This window comes from Pelophylax lessonae, assembly GCF_965119305.1.
Source record: "Pelophylax lessonae genome assembly, chromosome: 3".
NCBI lineage: Eukaryota > Metazoa > Chordata > Amphibia > Anura > Ranidae > Pelophylax > Pelophylax lessonae.
The window spans coordinates 323090448-323107194 of NC_138770.1; the positions used below are offsets into that span (position 1 = coordinate 323090448).

The following is a 16747-nucleotide window of genomic DNA, read 5'->3' on the forward strand; positions in this document are numbered from 1 at the left end:
TAGGCTCACGTTATTCCCTTCCTCAATCTTGGAACCCAACATCGGAGCATTCAAGCTGCTGCGCATCCTCCAGCATCATGCAACTAACAATATGATCAAATAATTCAGGTGACTTCTCCATGCATGATTGTGAGGCCTATGGAAGGAGTAGCTGTAGACAAGGAGCCTGTGAAACGGGCACTTTGGCAGCTGCGGTGGAAGGCAAACTAGTATGAGCCTGTGTGGCAGAGGACGAGGAGGATGAGGGCGGGCATAGTTATTACTCCACCAACTCTTCTGCATGTTGTGGCTCAATAACACTGCCAGCACCGGAAAAAAAGGACAAGTGTGCCCCGCCTGCAGATGGATGCACCATGTACGTGACCAGCACTTTCACTGTGGACACAGAGGCTGCTTGCCCTTTTTTGGTGGCCTGTGAGCGTCTGCCTCTCCTTGTTGGCCTTTCAGACATGATGGGGATTTTGGGTGGTTTTTATAACTGATTATTGTAGAATGTGTGCTGGTTCACCACTAACCAAAAACATCCACATCTGGAGCAGAAGGAAGAGCGTCTGAGATGCACAAGGGGGTACAGTGATTATGGCCCTAATATTACTGGTGCTGATTCACCACTAACCAAAAAAAACACCTACCTCTGGAGCAGAAAGAAGAGCACCTGAGAGGCACAAGGGGGTACAGCAATTATGGCCCTAATATTATTTGGTGCTGGTTCACCACTAACCAAAAAACACCACGTCTGGAGCAGAAGTAAGAGCGCCTGAGATGGACAAGGGGGTACAGAAATGATGGCCTTAATATTATTTGGTGCTGGTTCACCACTAACCAAAAAACACCCACATCTGGAGCAAAAAGAAAAGTGCCTGAGATGCACAAGGGGGTACAGCAATTATGGCAACATAATAATAGATGGATCGGTGCTAGTTCATCGTGGGCTATATCAAGTCTTTACTGAATAATGTTCAGTGAACATACAATGTCCTGTGGTATATGGGGCACCATAAGAGGATGAATCCACAAATCTTCTAGGCAGCCATCACCAGTGGGGGAAAGACTGAAGCAATATTCCCAAATATGAAAGAAAAGAAGAAACACAAAATGCAGACTGTATGTAATTTTAATATAAAAGAAACACAGGTTCTTAAAAACTCACATTTGACATGACTAAGCCTGAAATTGGGGAGTAGAGAGTCCCTCTATGAGTCCTGGATGACGGGGCTTCAGTGCTACCAGCAGGTTTAGTAAACAGTTTTTCCTTCTTGCTTCCTCCTCGGATGTAGATGTGTAAGCCGGCTTCCAGGGAGAGAGAGGATGAAAACAAGGGCTGAACCGCACCATGGACCGCAACCTGTGCCAGTAACGTCATAAAAATGCTACTCGTGTCAGAGCATGCGCCGTATGGCTTGGGCCTAATATCTTGCTCCTTTGTCAAGCTACAGCTTACTTACATTCGACTGGAACTCGAAGCTCATCCCTATTAGAGACCTTGCGCTCCTCCACCTTCTGTTTGAGGATGCCCCACAGATGCTCAAAAGGGTTTAGGTCTGGACACATGCTTAGTCAGTCCATCACCTTTATCCTCAGCTTTTTTAGCAAGGCAATGGTCGTCTTGGAGGTGTGTTTGGGGTCGTTATCATGTTGGAATACTGCCCTGCAGAACCAGTCTCCAAAGGGAGGGGATCATGTTCTGCTTCAGTATGTCACAGTACATGTTGGCATTCATGGTTCCCTTAATGAACTGTAGCTCCCCAGTGGCGGCAGCACTCATGCAGCCCCAGACCATAACACTGTTGACTGTAGGCAAGACACACTTGTCTTTGTACTCCTCACCTGGTTGTCACCACACACGCTGACACCATCTGAACCAAATAAGTTTATCTTGATCTCATCAAACCACAGGACATGATTCCAGAAATCCATGTCCTTAGCCTGCTTGTCTTCAGCAAACTGTTTGCAGGCTTTCTTGTGCATCATCTTGGTTGATCGTGGTGAGGCCTGTTCTGAGTGGAACCTGTCCTGTTGGACCGCTGTATGGTCTTGGCCACCGTGCTGCAGCTCAGTTTCAGGGTCTTTGCAATCTTCTTATGGCCTAGGCCATCTTTATGTAGAGAAACAATTCTTTTTTTCAGATCCTTAGAGAGATCTTTGCCATGAGATGCCATGTTGAACTTCCAGTGACCAGTATGAGAGAGTGAGAGTGATAACACCAAATTTAACACACCCGCCCCCCATTCACCCCTGAGACCTTGTAACACTAACGTGTCACATGACACCAGGGAGGGAAAATGGCCAATTGGTTTCATTTTGGACATTGTCACTTGGGGGTGTTCTCACTTTTGTTGCCAGCTGTTTAGACATTAATGGCTGTGTGTTGAGTTATTTTGAGGGGACAGCAAATTTACACTGTTATACAAGCTGTACACTCACTACTTTATATTGTAACAAAGTGTAATTTCTTCAGTGTTGTCGCATGAAAAGATATAATAAAATATTTACAAAAATGTGAGGGGTGGACTCACTTTTGTGAGATACTGTGTGTGTGTGTGTGTATATATATATATATATATATATATATATACTGTATATATATATATATATATATATATATATATATATATAACATTTTTTATACACTTTTTTTATTTCTTTCTCCCTGTAAGGAGAGAGAGAGATACAATGTATCTCTCACTCCATTCAGAGAGAAAGAAAACAGTGACTGATCTCTGTGATGGATAATCAGAGGCTATCACAATTGGGAGTTGTGGGTCAAAATTGTTAGCAGAGGACCCAAGGCTCCTGGTGAGAGACCAGTTTCTGGAGTGGGAGAACACAGTGCAGAGCGTTCCCAACACAAACACGGATACACACATATATGCAGTCCCATGGAAAAGCCCCATTCAGTTGGGCCGCATATATGCGTACTGTCGGCAGGAAGGAGGTAATTACATTTTATGTCAAAGGTTTGGAGTTTAGGTGATACCCTCTATAGGCTAACTTAAGGTAGCCAATAAAGGGGCTTCCACACAATAAGCTCAGTGATGCAGAGGCTGTTAAGAGCACAGGCTTACCCCGCTTGGGTAAAAGTCTCTGCCTGACTACTGCAGTTGTGTTGAACTTGCACTGTTAACAGGTCTGCATCACCTGACTGTGTGACAAGAACAATGGCTGAGCAGGTAGCTCAGTCTCTTTAAATCTGTGATTTATTAGGCTCAGCGTTACTGAGCTGCAGTGAGGATTGTCATGTATGGCTGGTATGTCCAGTATGCCTCAATGAGTCCCACCTAGGGTGTTTGCCTTAACTGATCTCATTGGTGGCATGGTCCTACTATTACAGTACATACCTCTACTACTATACATATATCCCAATAAAAAATATTTTGCACTTCCAATGTATTTAGTGTGTTGTACAAATTAAATAGTGGAATTACACTACATTTATGTTATTTGCAATTTATAACACTGCAAAATGGGGAAAACCCCAAGGGTGTGTGATTATTTAAAGCTTTGTATATTGTATGTGTATGAAGAATAGAAAACCCTAAATACTATCTTTTATTTTGTCCATATAACATAGATAATATCACTAGCAATTTTTCTGGGACTAAAAATCCGTGACCCTCCATAATGAAAACTCTATGCTTAAGAATTCATAATGGTTAAAGGAAGGAAAAACGTCTATCTCACTTGACAAACAGGGTGAACCATTATATCTACTGGGAAAAAAAAAAATAAGAAAGCAGAACAACAAAAGCAGAAAGCATTAAAGCAATAATTAGGTAATTGTTTTTATATTCATAACTGAAAATAATATCTCTGCATGTTCACTGTCTTGAAAAAATAGTCCAAGCCATTAAATTACAGTATAACTGCAGTTTCACTTAGCAGCTCTCTTAAATCTGCCACAGGGCTCAAAGACACTCCAATGATGCACAAATCAATTAAAATTTAGAAACAAATTACTAACCCTTCAGCAGATTGTGTTGTACTGTTATTTTGCAGGTACTGTTTGTGTAAAATCAGTAGTTGTGCTACATTTTCATTCTGACGTAAGGCAATTCAATTTTTTTTTTCTTTAACTTTTTCCATATTTTTAGACATAAATGAATCTCCTGAAGCTGTTGTATAAATACAGGATTCCTATATTTCAACGATCAGTGCACTTCTTTAACACACTAACTACCTTAAAAAAAGCAGATATACCGTAAATGGTCAGGATTTTCTGATCTGGGTTTTGATTTAGATGGAAATAAAACAATAATTTTGGTAATTTGATACATGGTTCAGTTTTGGTTCTGAAATATTATTTGTTTGACCATGTATTTATATTCATGTTTGGCAAAGAATAGTTCTGTGCACAATAAATAAATGCCATGCTTTTTTTAATTCAGTTGATTTTAAATGGACTATGATGTAGTATTTTGAGTATTGATATACTGAGCGTGGTGTGTTTTTCTGTGTTCATTAACTGTATTGCTATTTGCACACAATCACACTGCAGCTATTACTATACATTTGAGTTCACATATATTTACACCTTTGTGTCACCAATTATTTTTCTTTGGGACTACGTATATTGTTTTAACAAGCTTGTACGGGTCTAGGGTGATCTGGGCTCAAAGATTGAATGATGCTGACCATCAGCATAAGGACATTTAGCAGCAGAGAAAAATACTGTTGGGAAAATCTCTGGGTTGAAAGTGAACTGTGCAGCAAAAGCTGGAACCAGGAGAACCGGTTCCTGATCACAAGGTTCCTTTAATAGTCTGTGAGTGGCTATTACAGTGACCAGCCACTGTACAATGTATCTTTTTCTCTTTGCTGGAGGAGAAGCTTGTTAACAAACCAAAAAAAGAAAAGATAAAATAGCTAAATCAGTTTGACCTAGGTTGACATCAGGGTAGAGTAAGGGTCAAGTTTAGGGTCAAAGGTCATGGTAAATATTTAAAAGTTGAGGTCAAAGGTCAGGGTCAGGTTTCTTTTTTCATAGGACTAGAAAAGCAATTTTTTTTAATTTTAGTATGAATGTCAGTTAGTATCAGTGTGTTTTCAGTAGGATGAATCTGCACTATTGCTTCTGGCCCCTAACATAGGTACAAACAACAAATAACATACATGTATGTGGTATCACTATTATCTTCAGGGTTTGGGTTAGTCTTTGGTGGTAGATCATGGTAATCATAAGAAATATACAGCTTACTTAAAAAAAAAAAAATTATATATATATATATATATATATATATATATATATATATATATATATAAAATGTATTACTTTTTTGGTCCAGTATTCCTTTTATAATATGGAATCCAACTATATCCAATTCCAAATATATCCAATTATAAAATTGTCCTGGAAAAAACAAGGTATATTCCACTTGGATACACTAAGTAATTGAGATGATATGTACAGTTTAATAACACATGTCAATGTTGCAAAACTGGGTTTAGACATTATGACTTGTTTTATCCTCTATCACAAAGAGACTCAGAAATTTTAAAGCTATTGGACTGACATGGCAGCCAAGCATGTAGAATTTTCAGAAGGAGGGCAGCAGTGACAGCTTTTACAACAGGTGGACTTTAAAGGTGTAAATTCACAGAACAATTAAGTTGTAACGTGCAATAAATCTTTAAAGTCGATGTTTTGTATATTTATTGTTACATGATTAAGCAATAGAATATTATTTTTCAGAAAAACTGTATCCTTTATCACTAAATGCAGCTCTTAACCACTTCAATACAGGACACTTTTATCCCCTTCCTGCCCAGGCTAATTTTCAGCTTTCAGCACTGTCACACTTTGAATGACTATTGTGCAGTCATGCAACACTGTACCCATATGAAATTTTTAGCATTTTTTTTCCCACCAATAGAGCTTTCTTTGGTGTTAATCATCACCACTGGGTTTTTTCTTTTTTGCTAAACAAATAAAAAAAAATGAAAATTTAGAAAAAAAAAAAATTGTTTCTGTTATAAAATTTTGTAAATAAGAAAGCTTTCTCCTTCACTGATGGGCACTGATGAGGCTGCACTAAAGGGCACTGATGGGCACTGATAGGTGGCACTGATATGGAGAATTGATGGGCACTGATAGGTAGCACTGATAAGCACTGATAGGTGGCACTGATTGGCACTGATGGCCACTAATAGATGGCACTAATAGGCAGCACTGATGGGCAATACTAATTGGCACTGATTGGCATTACTGATGGGCACTGATTGGCATTACTAAAGGGCGCTTGTGTGCACTGATGGGCAACCCATGGGGGCATCACAGGTGGGCACTGGTGGGCATCCCTGATGGGGCTGCACTGTTAACCACTGCGCTGATAATCAGTGAAGACCCCCCTGTCAGGAGAGCCACTTATTGGCTCCTCTATTCACCCCGTGTCAGCAGTGAATAGAGGAATGCCGATAACTGGCACTTCCTGGTTACGCTGTGATCAGCTGTGATTGGACACAGCCGATCACATGGTAAAGAGCCTACATCATAGGCTCTTTAATGCAATTGGAGTGACACACTGCACCACTGATTGTTGTGCTGCGCTCTCCTGGGGGCGCCCATGGACAGCTTATCCTGCTGGACGTCATATGACTCCCAGTCAAGATAATAAAACTATATAGTTAAAGTGGTTTAAAGTCAAATAGATTTCACTGCCAGGCCCTCTGCTCTACTAAGCGATCCTACACTGTGTATATGTATTTATGAAATTATGCCTCTAAATACTTTTTTTCAGATTGTTTCTGGTTGGTCACGTGACCTTCAGCCGCTCTCTGCCCCCGATCTAAGGGCAACAGCGGGAGGGGCAATGATCCCCCTGTGACATCAGCCGCGAGGCCACTTGACCGCTGTGCTCTCCGCTCAGCCCCTCCCACTGTAGCCCTTAGACATTTGGCATGTCATTTTTTTTTTTGGGGGGGGGGTATCTAGATTTGACAAGTACCCTCTCCCACTTCCGCTCGGGCCACTTAAGTGGCTCGAGCGGAAGTTCTGCTCTCCCCCTCCCTTCCTGCAATCTTCTGGGACACATCAGAGGGGACTGATAAGATAAAACACAACAAATTCATAACTAATAATTAATTAATATGCATATGATTTTTAGACATGTACATAAATGCATGATTGTATTGTTTGCATCAAAAAAAGCTTGACGCGTTTTGTGGAGTAATTTCCACTTCCTCAGGAGCAGGTGAAAAAAGCATCACCAATTAAAAAAATCCTTCCCTAATTTATTCACACATCAGCTCGAAGGACAACATATAGTGTTGTGGATAGAGGGCCAAATGCCTGCAATGGGAGATGAGAGAGGACAACTCGTGGATGCCAGGGCACATAGAAGAGGACATCGCTAAGAATATAGATCTGTCAGGGTACCAGGAAACCAGACCACACGAAGATGCAAGTAAAATAAAGCAACATCAATAAAAGCACAGCAAGAGTGAGAAGCGAAATCAGGAACAGCCGGGGTCAAGTCTAGAGCGGGTTGTCATCCAAGCCAGGGACGAGTCCAGAGGCAGGTAGTCTGCCGATGCTAGGTCGTCTGCCGATGCCGGGTCGTCTGTCGATGTGGAATCAAGAGCCAGGAAAACCGTCAGCCAAGCCAGATAATGCACAGAGGACCACGGAGAACAGCAGATTGCTAGCAGTGATACACCTTGGAGCACAAACACAAGGGCAAAGGACTGCAAGCCAACAGGTGATATATATAGTCAGATGTGCAACATCATCACTGAGTGACGCCCGGGCAACAGGCAAGTGATGATGCAAACAAAATTTATAAAAGACAGCAGTCTGCACATGTCCAAGATGGCTGCCAACAGGAAGGCAAGGTAAAACCTTGACAAGGTCTCCATTGTGTAGTCAGTGATAACATTATCAAGAATCCCAGAGAGGGGTCTAGTATGCAAAGTGTATCCATGTTCATCACAGGAGATGTGAGGACAAGCCAAGATATACAGTACATTTTTTTTACTAATGTGTTCTTACATAAACCCATCTACCCACTGTTCGGTTCACATCTCATTTAAAGTCCCAACATTTCTTTTTCCTCCTTAACCATTCAGCACATTGGTGTGCATATCCCATTCAGCCCTTACCTGCACTTATGGCTGTACTATGCAAATACACCACTGATTGACTCTGTTTCAGCGGATTGAGCCATCCATCCATCTCTCATATACTCCATATAATGTCTGGCCCTGTACTACCTTTGAAGCCATAAACAGACCAACTGTGGTAAAAATCACATTATACTCCACCCGCAACTACTTGCACTAGTGCCTCTTTGATTTAACCATCAGATTGGATGAATGTGATAGATGTGTGGTTTGTGTGGGTGTCTGCATCTGCTTTCTTGTCTGGTTTTGACAACGTTGTCATTTTAACTTTTTGTTATGTTGAAGGTTTTTGCAATTTTTCATGTTCTATTTTTAACCTTTAATAAAGCTGTTTATAATTGACCGGTTGATTGCCTCTGAAGATTTCTTTGTGGACCTACAATATATGAGATGATGCCATTAGCCTGCTGTAGGTAGGAATAAGAATTCTCAACTCTTCCTTCTGTAGTGACCAGACAGCACAATTGTATCACTGTAGTTTGTAGCCTGCAACAGGGGCTGATCAGTGTCATATATTGGTGAATTGGTGATTATTATTATTATTATTATCATTATTGTTATACAGGATTGATATAGTACCAACAGTTTACGCAGTGCTTTCACAGTTAAGAGCTGCTAAGTTACCAGGATTTACATGATCTATGCACTACTGTGTTTGTGATTTTCTGATGAAGCATCTCTGTCCAGGAAGTAGATGGTGAATGGTGCAATATATGAATAAGAGATTTACCAAGTAAAAAACACCAATCCACCACTGCGCCAAAGAAAATGATATGTGTAAAATAGTTGAATGTAAAACATAGAATAAAATCAGGTAAAGATGTGTAGCCGCCACTTTCAATAAACAAAAAAAATTATATTAACCTTGTCACTTAAATCTAACACTTTAAGTGAACAGCAGTGCTAGAGTGTGTAATAGATGAAAATTACCTACTGATGCTTAATTACAAACACAGCAATCATACATAGTGAATGTGAGCATCAAAATTTAAAAACATAAATTAAACCAGATGAAACAATCACAGTGATGAGGAAATGCACATATACATGTGTAACCAAAGTCCATAGATGAAGTGGAAGAAATGTCAAAGTGTAAAAGAACAGTCCCCCCAAAGAGTTCTTCACACCACACCGTTAGTGCACTAATACCCCATTCCCCATAAGATATGCACTCCCTGGAGCTTTTTGCCTCACACTCCTGTACTTGGCAGATAAGCAGTTACCCCTCAGAGGGTAATGTCTCCAATATGAATAGAACTCACTCACAAAAGAGGGGAGACAAAGGAAAGCTCCACTAGTGTAATATGTCTCAAACACATGATCAATTTATTAAAATCTTCAAACATTGCACTTACAATTACAATAATAAAACGAGCATTGGATACACATATCCCAGAGCGTTACAGCGGTATCAATCCATAAGCCAGAAGGCAATGTATAACCAGACTGGAAACCTCGCCGGAAAAAACACTTCCAAGGCTCCTCAACATCCCTATCAGTTGTCGTACAGCCATGTCCCAATGTTCTTTAATGTGTGTTGATATACATTGACACACATTTTAAATGAGCAGTATATTGCAATGCATTTTGCTGGTTATTTCCTCTGACATCACATCATTTTCCTGTTTGTGGGTTGAGAGGGTTTTAAGTGTGAGGGAGAAAAAGATAGAGACAAATACATTATTGTTTTGGAGAGGCATTGGCAAATGGGATGTCTACTGTACCAACCCTAATCAATGTGATTTTGCTAGATATATTGAGGAGGAGGAGGCAGATGAGGAGATTGGGGCAAGCCAAATGGCCCTACTGAGTGCAACCATTGCTCACATAATCTAAGAGTAAATGGCAGTTTTGGACCTTATACCAGGATTTCTGATGTCACTCAGCTATTTCTATAAATCCTGCCATTGAGACACTCTGCTTGCTAGCTTTACACTGCACACACTGTACTTCCCCTCTAAGATGGCTGCCGTATGAAAGGGACAAAATAATAAAAAACTGTTTTTTTTTCCGATAGACTTGTGTTGCATTGTGTTGATGTGCATTTAAATGCATTTGCATGCATTTGTATGCATTTTGTTGCATTAAAATGAATACTTGTATCATTTTAACACAAAGCACCGCACTACACATGACACCAGCATTGATGAGTGAACAGAACACATAACAAAGCAGTTATTTCTGATTTGCACTTGCAGTAAACTGCATTCTTCTAATGCGGTAAAATGCAGGTCAGTGCAGTATGTGTGAACAGGACCTACTGTAAGTCTAGGTTCACATCTATGCAGATTGTGCTTGATGCGATTTATCAGCTCATTTTGGGGTGTTTTTTTAAACTCTAATTTTTTATGCATTTCTGCATGCAGTTTTAATGCATTTTGCGTATTTTTTTTATTTCCTCTTTAAAAAAACTGTATATAGCTGGTGTTCTGTCAGTTCCAGTGTCTAACGGGTCTCATATATTGATGGGGCGTGGCCATGTGGTGACATCACCCTGAGACCCACTTCCCCTTGTGACATTGTAATGGATGTAATAATGGTTATATTAGTGAAATGCCTATTTCACCTTATGGTGCATACCTTATGTATGTATGTATATATATATATATATATATATATATATATATATATATATATATATCTATATATATATATATATATATATATATATATATATATATATATGTTACTGCTGAGATTTACTACCTTACTCAAAATGCAGCTAGATCACCCCTCCCTTCGTGGAAGCAAGATGGCACCTGAACAGGGACACTACACCCAAAATAAGACCTCGTCATGTCCTGGAAGGAAAACACAGACACATAGATACTCCAATCATCCAATCACCACCTTATACGTATTATATATGACTATTTCCTGGAAATGACTTTTTTTGAGTGTTTATAAAGACAAAAGAGGAACTAATAAATTAGAACCAACTATTTTGACAAATGTGTCAGAGTATGATTTATTCTCTGTGCGCGCACATTAATCTAAAATTAGGAAGGGGCAGATATAATCTCGGACTGTTCTGGTCCCAATCCAAAACATTTTGGCACCCCAGATGGGACCTTGGATTCTGTCCAACGGTAGCCGATAAAGAGGAAGCTGAGAGGAATCAACACAGACGAGGGCAGAGACTGATCACCTCTGAATATACGGTAAGACATATTTTAAACCTTACCTGTATACCTTGTATCTGTGATTGGTTATCTCTGTGGTGTTCGCTTCGGCTGCCTGCGGTCAGCAAAGACAGGTAACATAACTTGCCCAGGGTCTATTAACAAGAAACCTGTATAATTTATATCTGCTGCCTGTTTTGTTATATGTGTGCCGGCTTGTGGTGGGTTGATGAGACGGTCAGAAGGGAAATAGTCACAGGCAAAATAATTGGCTGGTCTTGATGCAGTGGTTACAATTAACTGATTACAGACTCCCCTCGTCAGTGCGGTAAAGCACGCTTGTCAGTGTGGTAAAGCACCTGGATAATAGGGGAGGGGAAACGCCAAGGAACACGCTCAGCGTGGGTATCCTGTGGAACAGAGTTCATTCTGACAGTTTAAGCCCCCCTATATTGAGTCCGTAATGTCAGGTGTGTCATGTCTTGAGTTCCTATGTGTTCTGTTATTTATAGGCCCTTAATTAGGAAAACATTTTTGATATATTGAATTTAAGCTATCTTGCTAGACAGATCTGTATTACTTGCTTCCTGTTTTCAAGCGCTGCTGCAGTCACACACGCTCTCCCTCGCAGCTGTCTGCCCCCACTTCTCCTTACCCTAACTTCCTCTTTTTCCTGTGTAGTGTGACATACTTGTATATATATATATAGGGTGTGGGATAAGAATCCCAGCATTCACACACATATACAATTATTTCTGTAAAGTTCAATTGTTTTGCCATTTATTGATATTGAGCGTAGTAATCGTGGATAAGAACACTGTTTAATCAGGAAAAACATGTTCCCTATGTGTAGGGGAGACTCGGTACAAAAGTTTGAGAATTGGCTACTTGCCAAGGGGGGTTCAAATGTAAATATCTTTGTTCCTATGACAGTTATAGATTTAATTTTTCTGATTATTATCTGATTATAGCATTTAAGTGGTATTTTAGGGGCACCCTCCATAACTGAAGGGGAACCTCTGGTAAGGTTTTTGTAAAATTGGCACAAAGCCCCCGACTTCCCTCCGGGAATGGATATAAAGGCCTTTAAATGGTGGCTCAACAAGGGTTTATTCAGAATCGGACATTTCTTCAACAGATTAGGTCCCCTCAACCTAGGGCACTGTAAGAAGATTTTGAAGATGCCCCCTTCAGAATTATTCAGACACTCACAGATTCTTCACTTTCTCCACTCCATTTGGCTGAACAAACCTGACTCCCCCACACTCACCCCATATGAGAATTGGTGCTCTAATATACTGGATCAGAGAGGTGGCATTTCCATCATCTACGCCTCCCTGGCAGCGACTAGGGACAAACCCTCATATGCGATTTCCTGGGAATCTGACCTAGGCGAGTCGCTCCCATTGGATACTTGGACACAATGTTTTCGCCGCTCATTTAAAGGTGTCTTGAATATCTCCCTGATAGAAGCCAATGTAAAAGATTTTACCAGATGGTATAGAGTCCTGACCAGATTGGCTGCGATGTTTCCTAACACCTCCCCATTGTGCTTCCATAATTGTGGGATGACGGGCTCTATGTATCATACCTGGTGGTCCTGTCCACATATCAGGTCCTTCTGGAATAAGATCTTCCACCTTTTGAGGAAGATCTCTGGTCTGACTATTCCACAGGACCCCAAGATAGCTTTACTTAATTATCCTATTGCTCACGCCCCCAAACATATGTCCAGATTGCTCTTTTTTATCCTTCTTGGTGCCAAGAGGACACTCGCTAGATCTTGGAAGCGAGACACTATTTCCCTCACTGAGGCAAAACGAAACATTTCCTGGATTATCTCTCAGGAGAAATTAGAGGGCATTTTGATCGACAGGGAACGCATTTTTGAAGCAGTCTGGGAGCCGTGGGCAATATATTCTAACATTCCACTCTACCCGGGGCACTTGAAACCTGCTGATGGGAACCTCTGACGTGACCTTCTTGTCGTTCTTCTCTTTTCCCCCTTTGCCTCCTACTATAGCGGAGATTCCTTTACCTTTTACCCACCTTTAACCCCTTCTATCCTATTTCTCTTGTTCTACTTTCTAAACCCTCATTGATGTACCTCTGTGCTTTAATAAAATTTTGACGCATGCTAAATAGATGCTGGCTACGCTGTCATCCTCCCCGTGGCATAGTTTGCTCCCAGATGGGGTGCCTGGATAGGATGGGCATCGCTACTACAATTAACCTGTATTATATTACGGATGCTTCATTTCTACTGTGTGACTGTTGGCTGATGTATGCGTACCCCAAACCTTATGCTGGTTGCCCTTCAGTTACATAGACTGTGTTATTGTTTTTCTCCTTATTCCATTGTTTGTACCTGTTCTTATGTAAACACAATAAAAATTATTGCAAGAAAAAATTGTCACAAAGCCAAATGTTTCAAATTAAGTTAATCCTTTATCTAACCATAGCATTCAAGTGATATTTTAAGGGCATCCTCTAATCAAGAAGGGGAACCTCTGGTCAGAGTTTTGAAAATTGCCACTTTGCCAAAAGAGGAAAATCAGTATCAATCAGGAGGAACTATAAAATCGTTTACAAACTGATTGCCCGGCAAGCTCAGTCGGTAGAGCATGAGACTCTTAATCTCGGGGGGGGGGGGAGGAACAAGTCAGAGAAGAAAAGTGACTAGTTATACCCCCGTTACAGCCCTTCCCTGCAAGACATTGTTTTTCCCGTAGGGACAGCATCTGACTTCCTCATGTGCAAAGCCTGTGGCAAGGGGGGCGATGGAATATCCATCACTGACTAACGTACAACACAGAAAGAGTTCCAAGGCACATATGGACAGATGAGTTAGGGGGGGCAACCCACTGTGACAACTTTCTATTGGCGGCCATCTTAGTACACCCATGTTTCCACTTCCTGCCCAACCTAGTACACTTCCTATTGAGGGCCATCTTGGTACCCCTGGAAGGCCTAACAAAGGCCTATACTCTCCTCTGCCTATATTCAGTTGTCCTTGTTCTAAACCAGGATGGATGGTTCCTACCACACTCCCATCCTCCCCAGATTACAGTGCAAATATACTAGTGATGGAGAAACATCCAACTGGGACAACCAACCGTAGGCGACAAGGGCACCCACTGATTTAACCCCTAATCTTTTTTTTTTTTCAAATTATATCTTTATTTCTTTAAGTTCAGTTACATAGATATTTAATCAATACATTTTACATTTTAACTTCCAAAATCATAATATACAAAACATCTATATCCCCTATTCGGGACAAGTATCTTCCCATTATTCTGTAACCAAACCCAAATCTCCCATTTTCCTTATCTTTTCCCTCCTTCCCCCTCACCCCTCTCCCCCGGGGCCAAAACAAAAAAAAACAACATAAAAAAAAAAAAAAATAATAATTTATCTTCTCAATCTCCTCTCTCCTTCCTCTCCTCTCTTCCCCTCCCTACCATAGTCAATACTCTATTATTCTTATTTATCTATTTTCTGCTTGCTGCTGAGCTGGTTCTTGTTCTATGGTTACAGATTGGCCTTCCTCTGAATTAATATAATTTTTCCACTGTTTCCATTTCTCCTCATATTTATCATTTTGTTGATGGGCAAATAGTACTAGTTTCTCCAAGTTGCTTATCTCCTCCACTTTACTCACCCACATGTTTATATTGGGTGGCTCGGTCTCTCTCCATCTAAGGGGTATACATATCTTTGCTGCGTTTACTAGATGGGGCATAATGGAATTTCTGTAATTTTGCACCGGTTTACTAGGAGCGTGGAACAGAAAGAGAAATGGTTCTTTTAGAAATTTACCTTTCATAATCTTCTGTATTGTCCTCCAGATCTGTTCCCAAAACACTTCTAGTTCCGGACATGTCCAAAATATGTGAAACATTGTCCCTCTCTCTGTCCCACATCTCCAACAACGGTCAGTATTTGATACAGAAATTTTGTTCAATTTAACTGGAGTATAATACCATCTGGTAAACATCTTATAATTCAGTTCTTGGATTTTGACACACATTGAAGTTGAGAATACTGACTTAATTATTTGATTTTCTTGTTCTATTGAAAATGTAATACCCATTTCCCTTTCCCATTCCCTCAGAAACGGTAGTTTACGCCTTTCTACTGATGACATTATCAGGGACTACAGTTTAGATATTGTGTGTTCCAGAATCCCATTCTGGGTGCATATTTTTTCAAATGCTGATACAGTTTTATCCTCCTGAGAGGGCATCTGCAACGTCCCTAGATAATGACGAAGTTGAAATGCTCTCCAAAAATCTAGACAAAAATGGCCAGAGACATCTGTTAATTCCTCCATGGTTGCCCATCCTGTCTCTGACATAAAGTCTGATATCTGAAATATTCCTCTCTCTGCTAATATCTTAAATTTCTTATCCTGACATCCTATCTCAAAGTGGGGGTTACCTATAACTGGGTACAGAATAGAATTTTCCCGTATAAGTTTTTCCTGTTCAAATATTTTCGCACAAGTTTTTATCGTGTTTCCTATGATAGGGTGGTTCTTAATGGCTACTGGTAAAATTTTGTAACACCATGGAGCTCTTTTCAGTAAGATCTCACATTGTGCCTGCTCTAAGTTTGGCCATATCTTATGTTCCCCATGACGGCACCAATCAATCACTCTTCCCAGTTGAATAGCTTGGTAATATTTTCTCATGTTCGGAACTGCCAGACCCCCCTCTGTTTTTGATTTAATTAGATATTTTTTCCCTATTCTTGGGCGTTTTGATTTCCAGATAAAATTCATTATCATAGTTTCGATCTGTGATAGGAATCGAGGTGGAATATGGATAGGAAGTGCCTGGAACATGTACAGAAATTTTGGTAGGACACTCATTTTGACTATATTACACCTACCTATCCATGAATACATTCCCCCTTTCCATTTTTGAATTAATATATTTATTGATTTTAGTAGAGGGTTGAAATTTAAACTAAATAATTGCGATATTTTTGGTGTAATCCGTGTCCCAAGATATTTTAGGGCCTTCTTTGTCCAATTCAACTTAAAATTTACACATAATTGTTGTTGAAGTGCCTCTGACAGTTCTATTCCCATTGTTTCAGACTTAATGAAGTTTATCTTCATGTTTGATTGAATACCATAACTCTCCAATTCACATAACAAATTGGGGAGTGATATAGTTGGGTTTGTGATCGTAAATAGAACGTCATCTGCGTACGCTGATTTTTTATATTGGTCCTTCCCCACTTTGATCCCTGAGATGTCAGGATTCATGCGAATCTTGCAGAGAAAGGGCTCCAGTGACAATATGAACAAGAGTGGGGACAGGGGATACCCCTGTCTTGTTCCATTTACAATTGAAAATTCTGAAGAGAGGATTCCATTTACCTTCACTCTAGCCGATGGAGTTGAATAACTCTGTCTTATCCATTTTAGCATTTTCTCTTCTATTCCTATATAACGTAGGACAGCAAACATATACTCCCACCTAACCCTGTCAAACGCT

The 16747-nt window shown here is 40.3% G+C and overlaps 1 protein-coding gene across 1 annotated transcript in view; it reads right to left on the bottom strand.

The window, feature by feature from the left end:
* The window catches only part of LOC309550150 (uncharacterized protein), a gene marked incomplete at both ends in the record, with an annotated part of 161297 nt that overhangs the window by 143402 nt on the left and 1148 nt on the right, over window positions 1-16747 (bottom strand). The gene's annotated exons all lie outside the window — the stretch shown is intronic.